The sequence below is a fragment of the Garra rufa genome, chromosome 18 (genome assembly GCF_049309525.1).
Source record: "Garra rufa chromosome 18, GarRuf1.0, whole genome shotgun sequence".
Classification (NCBI taxonomy): Eukaryota; Metazoa; Chordata; class Actinopteri; order Cypriniformes; family Cyprinidae; genus Garra; species Garra rufa.
This window is the reverse complement of record NC_133378.1, coordinates 35318277-35328105: the sequence shown is the minus strand read 5'-3', so window position 1 is coordinate 35328105 and position 9829 is coordinate 35318277.

Here is a 9829-nt window from a genome sequence, read left to right as displayed (position 1 = left end):
ATTTTGAGATCAATCTTTTCACACTGAGGACAACTGATGGACTCATATGCAACTATTACAGAAGGTTTAAACACTGCTCCATAAGGAAAAACAATGCATTAAGTGCCGGGGGTGAAAACTTTTGAACGGAATAAAGATGTGTACATTTTTCTTATTTTGCCTAAATATAATATATTTTTTTATTTAGTACTGACCCTTAGAAGCTACATAAGATATTTACATGTTGCCCAAAAGACAAAATAACTTAAATTTACCCTGATCTTCAAATTCAAAAAGTTTTCACCCCCCAGCTTAATGCATCGTTTTTCCTTCTGAAGCATCAGTGAGTGTTTGAACCTTCTGTAATAGTTGCATATGAATCCCTCAGTCGTCCTCAGTGTGAAAAGATGGATCTTTACAGCATACAGCCATTGTTGGAAAGGGTTCAAATACACAAAAATGCTGAAAAACCAAAGAATTTGTGGGACCTGATGGATTTTTCTGAGGAACAGCAGGCAGTTTAACTGTTCAAGACACAAACATAGGAACTCATGAACAACTATCACTACAAAAAAAAAAAAACACAGCTGTGGATGATTCAAGTAACAACACAGTATTAAGAATCAAGTGTATGTAAACTTTTGAACAAGGTCATTTTTATAAATTCAACTAATATTTTCTCTTGTAGACTATATGTAAACGTCTTTTAAATGTGAAATATCTTATCCAGGTCAGTACTAAATAAAAAATAACATGCATTTTGTATGATCCCTCTTTTTTGAGGGATAATTAACATTTTGCAGATTCTGCAAGGTGTGTTAAAATATTGACTTTAGCATGTGTATGAAATTGTGCATGATTTTTCTGCATTTTATTCAAAAAGGTAATAAAATGTAAAAAAATATATATAATTAATATAACATAATCAGACATTTCTTATAACAAAAATTCTTAAATAGAATCATTTAGTTAAGAATGAAAATTGTAGATTTATGGTCAGAGGAAAACTGTCTGTCTGAGTTTATGAAAAAAAAAATCTAAAAAGTTTGTGGAATATTTTTCAGATTTGTTTCCTCAAAGCCACAGAGCAAGTAAAACCACTTTTTTTCGGGTGGTGGAATGGCTATAAATGTTGAAGTGTGGGTGTGTGTGAGTGTTTGTTAGCGTAATAGAAGGACGCATGACTGTGAGGCAGTGAAGTGTGTCTGGCTCTTTCAGATTAGCATTTCCGTGGTAACGAGACAAAAACTCTGAATGGGACGGCTCATCCATGACTGTTCCCTTCTCAGTTCACTAAAACCTCCTCAGGACAGCTAAAACTCCTCATCATTTTGATTTCAAGGCTGGATGTTAATAGGGTGCCCTCATGTCCTGTTTTACGGTCGGACGGCGTACCTGGCAAAGAGCCTAGCAGCACTTAATACTCTGTTTATAGTGTATTTTATAAAATTATTACTTATGTTTTAATATAAAACACATAAATCTGTAATCTGAGGGTGCAAAGAAAGTTCTTAGCCATGTATATTACTAAGCAAAAATTTAGTTTTGATATATATACAGTAGGAAATGTACAAAACATCTTCATGGAACATGATCTTTACTTAATAATTTTGCCATGAAAGAAATTGAACATTTTGACCCATACAATGTATTTTTAAGTGTAGTTAAGACGTTGTAAGTGTTTTCCAGGGCCACATATAGGGTCAAATCTGACAAGTCTCAGACTGGTTTCTTGGTTCAGGCATTCTGGGTGGTTTGTTTTGATAAAATTATTTTAGCAAGCACATCTTCTCTTTCATGCTTACTCTCTTTCATTTGGGGCAGCCGTGGCCTAATGGTTAGAGAGTCGGATTTGTAACCCAAAGGTGTTACAAGTCCAACAGGGATTGTAGGTGGGGGGAGTGAATAACCAGCACTCTCTTCACCCTCAATACCACGACTGAGGTGAGTCCCTTGAGCAAGGCACCGTACCCCCAACTGCTCCCTGGGAGCCGCAGCAATGGCTGCCCACTGCTCCGGGTGTGTGTTCACGGTGTGTGTGTGTTCACTACTGTGTGCACTTGGATGGGTTAAATGCAGAGCACAAATTCCTAGTATGGGTCACCATACTTGGCCTCACTTCACCTCCTTTCCTTTCCTTTCCTTTCCTTTCCTTTCCTTTCCTTTCCTTTCCTTTCCTTTCCTTTCCTTTCCTTTCCTTTCCTTACACATGCTTAAACATGCATCCATTTTCGCTGATCAGAGCAAGTGCTGGGAGTACATGGTTACCCTCATAACTAGAGATAAGAGAAAGTATAAAGAGAGACAGAAATTGAGAAGACAGTATTGCATTCTGCTTTAAAAATAGCATACAGTATGCAGATACAGTATTTAGTAAGAAGCATGCGATCCCAATATATCCTCTGTGTGCTGCTACAGTAGAGGACTATTAAAGGTGTAGAGAAAAGGCCTGGTCTTTGGCTGTGGTCTAGGGACACACGTGGTTGGCCGCAAGCCACGTTCCAGTCCTGCCTGTCATGTTTGTGTATTTCTTTCCAGTGGAGTTTAATGGCTTGTGAAGTGTGCGAAGTTCTCAGGAAAACCTGTTCTAGGAAAAGAGTATCTTACACTTCCACACAGTCTCTATAGTTGCTCCCTGAGGACGCTGGCGCTGTGGACATTAATCGTTTTCAAAGTGTGTTGACGGTGGACTGCAGGGTTGTCAATGAGACTGTATTACTGGACGCTAAACTGTAGACTGCTTTCACTGTTTGTGTTGAAGAGATTCATACTGAGAGGAATGGTGAATGTCCTGCCAGCCAAATCCCATGGGTGCAGGTGGATGTTGTCTTTACGAAAGCTTTGATATCGAGATGGACAGGGTGTGTCCGAAATATGAGACAGCGGATTATTTTTGAGATGGGTGTGAGCTGCTTTTTGTCTTACTTTCTGTCTCTGTCTGTCTATCTGTCTGTCTGTCTGTTTATCTGTCTGTCTGTCTGTCTGTCTGTCTGTCTGTCTGTCTGTCTGTCAAGCTGTGTATCGTCTATCTATCTGTATGTCTGTCTGTCTGTCTGTCTGTCTGTCTGTCTATCTGTCTGTCTGTCTGTCAAGCTGTGTATCGTCTATCTATCTGTATGTCTGTCTATCTGTATATCTATCTCTGTCTCTCTGTCCATCTGTACGTCTGTCTGTCTGTCTGTCAATCTGTCTATCGTCTGTCTGTCTGTCTGTCTATCTGTCTGTTCGTCCGTCCGTTTATCTATCTATCTATCTATCTATCTATCTATCTATCTGTCTGTCTGTCTGTCTGTCTGTCTGTCTGTCTGTCTGTCTGTCAAGCTGTGTATCATCTATCTGTATGTCTGTCTGTCTATCTATATATCTATCTATCTCTGTCTGTCTGTCAGTCTGTCTATAGTCTGTCAGTCTGTCTATTGTCTGTTTGTCTTTCTGTCTGTCTATCTAGCTATCTAGCTGTCGTCTTTCTGTCTGTTTGTCTATCTATCTATTAATCTGTCGTCTGTCTGTCAGTCTATATATACTATATAAGTATAGACTGTATATGTGTGTATTCATCTGTTCATCTATCCATCTGTCTGTTTGTTTGTTTGTTTGTTTGTTTGTCTGTCTGTAGATCCATCCGTCTGTTCCTCCATCCATTCATCCATCCATTCATTCATCCATCCATCCATCCATACAGACAGACAGACAGACAGACGGATGGATCTATCATGTCTGTCTTTCCGTCTGTATGCACAGTATATCCATCTGCTTCTCTGTCCTTCTCTCTGTCTATTCATCAGTCCATCTTTCTGTCTATTCGTCTATCCATTTGTCTGTCTGTACGTCCATCCCCTTGTGACATGGCTCAATCCCACTCCCTTGTCTCCTCCTCATCATCAGCCCACCTGTCAATAAATGTCAAAAAGATGTTTATCATTGAAAAATAGATGTACTATATATAAAGAAAACCTAGAGGTCTATTCCTTACTGCAGTCACCTTTCAGTGCTCTCGAACTGATGTCTTAGACACGGCAAGCGAATCCCTGCTGTGCTCCAGTGTGTTTTTCACCTCAGTTTTGTTGAATTATATATGACGGCGTGAGCCTGAAGCGCGTGGCGGTTTAATGCAGCTCTTATGTAGGGTGTGACTGGAGACTCCACATACATAATTCATCGCATGCTTCCTTACGCACCACCAGAGTTTCCCTGATCTCACATGCACCCGTTGAACTGTTTTTCGAGTGGCTGAATCACCTGATTGGGGGAAGGATGACAACAAACACCTTGTTCTTCCACCATTTGCATCATTCTGTTTTCCTCTTTGTCTCATCCAGCTGTTATTGGTCCTCGACTCTTTTCGGGAGGTGGAGGGCGGGATGCAGCGTTCGCTGTGTTGTCACGCGTCTCCGGGCTAACAAGCTAAACAAGGAACGCAGCGAGCGCATTTGTTATGCAACATTTAGAGTAGGCCAGCGGGCTGCAGGCAACTTTCTCTCTCTCCTTCTCTCTCTACCGCAAAGTCTGCATAGTAACAGCCCAGAGGTGAAACTCGTCTAACCTTCTCATTGAGGACTCAGACTGCAGCTGCATTTGCGTGTTTCTCCTCTTCATCCACAGTATCTTTCTTCTGTACATAATTTTCTATCTATCTATTGTTTCTTAACTCGGTTTAATGTAACTCTTTTCTTCGTACATTTGCTTATACACATTTGTTCATCTTTGAGTCAGATCTTAATAAATCAGTGTGTTTGAATTTAGTTTCTTAGAAAGAAAATGGAAAAGTTGTCAGATTTGGTTGGATTTGGACGTAAAAATGTACCTGTGCTGGTCAGATCAGGGTTGGTTGGATCACAGGGTTTTGTTTATGGGCTAATTAATGTACATAAATATTTTCCATGGTCTCTAGGGCATTTCTGTTGAGGTTGTCTAGATCCCACTGAGTATTTGTTGGATAGGAATGATTGAGATCTTTTTTTTTAAAAGAGCCAGGTCAGTAAATTGGATTTCCAATGGCACAATGACTTTTCATTTGGTAAATACAGCAAGCTTTCCAGGTTTTGGTCACTTTAGCACTGTCCTTGTGATGCACCATTCCCATAGAAGTCCATTTGCAGCATTCTTCTAACATAAAGCTCTACTAAAACAGTCCTACCAACTACGATTTGACTCTATCCAGACACTACATTGTTATCAAGCCTCTTACCATGAAATATCAACGCAGAACTCCAATGCACATTCTCTGTGCACTCTAATGCACTGTCCCTTTATCTCTCTATTAAAAGCCTCATGTAGGTCTGGATGACTGTGAGCTGATAAAATATGGTTGTTAATTATAGGCGGATATCAAAGACCCGTCTCTTTTATGAGTATGTGTCTGCAGACAGGTCTGATGCACCACTGCTGGTTTTTCTGTGCACGTCTCTCAGGGTTGAGGTCATAATGCTGAGTTTAGGGCCCTGGGGCCACAGGAGACACCTCCAATTTTCAGCTAAAAGCAGGTGTCAAAAAGACACTTTATGTCTTCTTCAGAAAGACAGGTGGAAATGATTAGTACGTCTTGTTTTTTCTTTTGTTGTTTTAATTGCACTGAAATTAAGTGGTGAAATTAATCCTGGTTGTTTTATTTCCAAAGGTACTTGTTGGTAAGATGAATCATAGACTGGCGGTTATTGGCTTTGTCTCACACACACGCACTACGGCTAAACCCAAAGTTATTGGCGGTCTCAGATAGGATGGTTTTAGTCTTTTAAGGGAAGCGTCTGTCTGTTTGATGTGGTTTCAGTGGGTTGTTCAGTCATATCAAGCGTTTTAAATCCAGCTGACTTACAGGAAAACACTTTTTACACCTCAGGGAGGCTGAGTACATTTCCAAACCGAGAGTGATGAGTGGTATGACGGGGAAAGAGGAAGAAGTCAAAGGTTAAAGGGAGGATTTGGGAGTGTTTACACTTTGAGAGTTTTCAAGCTTGAACAAAGTTTGTGTGTGTGTGCGGTAACTTGGAAATACAGTTGAAGTCAAAAGTTTACATACGCCTTGCAGAATCTGCAAAATTTTTATTATTTCACCAAAATAAGTCAATAAGTGGGATCATTTAGTACTGACCTGAATAAGATATTTCACATAAAAGGCGTTTACATATAGTTCACAAGAGAAAATAATAGTTGAATTTACGAAAATTACCCTGTTCAAAAGTTAACATACACTTAATTCTTAATACTGTGTTGTTACCTGATTCTACGGCTGTCCCTTGTTTGTCCTGAACAACTAAACTGCTTGCTGATCTTCAGAAAAATCCTTCAGGTCCCACAAATTATTTGGTTTTTCAGCATTTATGTGTATTTGAACCCTTTTTCAACAATGACTGCATGGTTTTGAGATCCATCTTTTCACACTGAGAACAACTGAGGGACTATGCAAATACTACTGAAGGTTCAAATGCTCACTTATGCTTTAGAAGGAAACCCAATGCATTAAGAGCTGGGGGTGAAAACTTTTTGAATATGAAGATCAGGATAATTTGAACTTTATTTGTCTTCTGGGAAACATGTCATTTTTTTTTAGTTTTGTGAATGTATGAGAAAGTTGAGTTGCCATTCTAGTAGTGAAGTGTGAAAGGGAGTGAATGCATTTGAAAGACGAGACTTTGGAAAAGGTCATGACCTTTCAGGCTAGTCCGTGATTTGTTCGGAGTTGATGTTTGTTTGTGTAGGCATATGTCTGTGTATTCCCATAGGACAGTCACAAAGGAGATCTCTTTATTTAAACTCCTCCGAAATTGCTTGAACATCTCATCTGTTTCCCTCGACAGCAATGAGAATAAATGGAGCGCAAATGTAGTGTTTAAGAAAAGGCCGGCAAATTTATTAACTATTTTCCTATGACAATTGCCAATAAAATCCCATGACAGCAGCTCTCAGCTAGAGTTTTTTTTTTTTTTTTTTTTGTATGTTTGTCACATAAGTATTCAGGTCGCCCTCGCCCATTATCTGTGTTAATACAGCACATACACGCACACACCTCCAGACAGGCAGATCTTCATTCTAATCCTATAATCTCTATAATTGCACATCTCCATAAGTAATAAACACTGAATCCTCCCTCCTGTGCGTGAATGCTCTGCCTTACAGTGAACCCGAGGACAAACACCCTCTTCCTGTGCGATCCGACACTACGGGGTGGAAACTCAACACCTGTTTGCTGTTGTAAGGGAGTGTTTCTTAATGCAATGGAGGTCGCCCAGGTGCCTCTGTAGCCCTTGCCTTTCTCTCCTCACACACACACACACACACACACACACAGACTGCTGGTGCTGAAATGTCTTAAAGGAACAATTCACCAAAAAATGAAAGTTCTGTCATCATTTACTCACCCTCATGGTATTCCAAACCCCTATGACTTTCTGGAACACAAAAGGATATGTTTTAAAGAATGTTCCGTGTGTTCTTTTCCATACAGAGAAAGTAAATGTTGGCCAGGGCAAAATAATCCATATGACAGCATTGTGTGAGGAAAAGACTGAAATAATAAATGTTTTAACTAGCATATTACTGTACAGTTATATGGCTGCTTGAACGTTTTGAGTGTTTTTTTTTTTTTTAGTGTGTCATTGTACAGTTATGCAGTTTCTGAGGTGTTCTGAGTGCCTGTTAGCATTTGGCTGTAAAGCTATGTACTTTCTAAGGTGTTTTAAGTGGTCGTTAGCATGTTGCTGTCTGGTTAAGAAGTCATTTTAATGTTTTAAGTAGTTAGCATGTTGCTGTATGATTATGCGGTTGTTAGGAGTTAATAAGGTGTTTGGAGCAGTCGTAAGCATCTTTTTATATGATGTAAGTGATCTTTTTAGTAATTGTTGCTGTTTAGTTACATGAAGTTTGCATTATGTTAGCACATTGGTGGTTGCTAAGGTATTCTGAATGGTCGTGATCCATTAGCATCTTGCTATAAGGTTAAGCAGTCCCTAGGGGGTTTTAGTTGTAAGCATGTTGCTGTACAGCCTCTTGGATGTTAGGGAGCTTTCAATGTTTCTTAGCAATTTGCTGAGGCGATCTTAGTGTTTTTTAGCATGTTGCTATATGGTTGAGTGTTTCCTAGTGTAGTTTGGTTGTTGTTAGCATGTTGTGAATGTTATGGAGTTTTGACTGTCTGTTAGCACAGTGAAGTAGTTGCTAAGGTGTTCTGAACAGTCATTAGCATCTTGTTGAATGGTAATGGTTCCTAGAGATTTTCAAATACCTAGCATGTCACTGTGCAGTTATGCAACTGCTTAATTTAGCTAAAGTAGTCATTAGCATCTTGCCGTATTAAGCAATTTCATAGGGTGTTTTAAGTAGCTGCTAGCATGTTGCTGTACAGCTGTACATTTTGTTGCTAAGGTTTTTGTAAGTGGACGTTAGCATCTTAATAGGGATGCACGATATGTATCGGTCGATAACTTGCGCGTTTTGTCAGTAAAGCCGGTTCTGTAATCAGCGGTAAATGCCATCAGGTGCGTGATTTCACGTTGAGCCGTATATACTACACACAGCCGTTGTTTACCGACGAGCTGCGCACATTCACACTGATAATGAACATTGCTATGCGCAGCTCGTCGGTAAACAACGGCTGTGTGTAGTATATACAGCTCAACGTGAAATCACGCACCTGATGGCATTTACCGCTGATTACAGAACCGGCTTTACTGACAAAACGCGCAAGCTTTATCGACCGATTGGTATCGGTGCATCCCTAATCTTAATGTACGATTAAGTGGTTTCTGTGGTGTTTAAAGTAGTTGTTAGCATGTTGCTGTACAGTTACTTGGAAGCTAGGGAGTTTTCAGTGTTTGTTAGCATGTTACTATACAATTATGCAAGTTGCTGAGATGATCTTTGTGTTTTTTTTATAGCATGTTGATATGGTTGCCTGTTTCCTAAGTATTTTAGTTGTTAGCATGTTGTTGTAGTTGCTATTGAGTTTGAGTGTCTGTTAGCATGTTTCTGTACAGTTAAGCAGTTGCTAAGGTGTTCTGAGCAGTAGTTAGCATCTTGTTAAAAGGTTAATCGGTTTCTATAGATTTTTGAATGTCTGTTAGCATGTCACTGTGCAGTTATGCAGCTGCTAAGCTTTTCTAAGTGGCAGTTAGCATCATAATGTACGGTTAAGTAGTTCCTTAAATGTTTTAAGTAGTTGTTAGTGCTACTGTACAGTTGTACAGAGTTTTGAGTGTCTATCGATGAGTTACATGCTAAAGTTAATACTCAGAGCACTTACACTAAGTATGGCAATCTATAATTGCAATAGACAGTCTGCTCAGTTTTTGTGTTATGTCAGGTAACATGATCCATGAGTGCTGCAATCATTCCTCAGTATTTGTGTGCATTGTTGAGCCTAACACGCAAGTGTGAAATATCCGTGGATTAGAAGTGACACTCCAGGCTCTGGAATGCCTTTCATTGCTGTCAGGTATTTTTGTCGCTGTGTCTTCTCCCTTTGTGTTGTTTCAAAGTGTGTTTTTGTGATGATGACAGCTCATCTCCTGGCGGTTGAGCTCTCCGGGCATGCGTTACCGTGGAAAGCTGCCGCTTGGACTGACTTTCATGCTGTTGTTCGGGGCTTGATGTCGACGGAGCCCCTGTGTAATTTTCCCTCTGAAAAATGACTGTTATGACTTTGGCCTGCATACTCCATCCATGACATCAAAGACATTCCTCCGGCTTACCATGCTGTAACTGCCCGCCCAACACACACTCACACACACACACACACACACACACACACACACACACACACACACACGCTCTTCTCTGTGATTAGATTGATGAAAATGAGGGGTGCGTCCTCAGACGTGTCATTAGGAACGCTGCTGCTCATAACTCAGACCGGGTC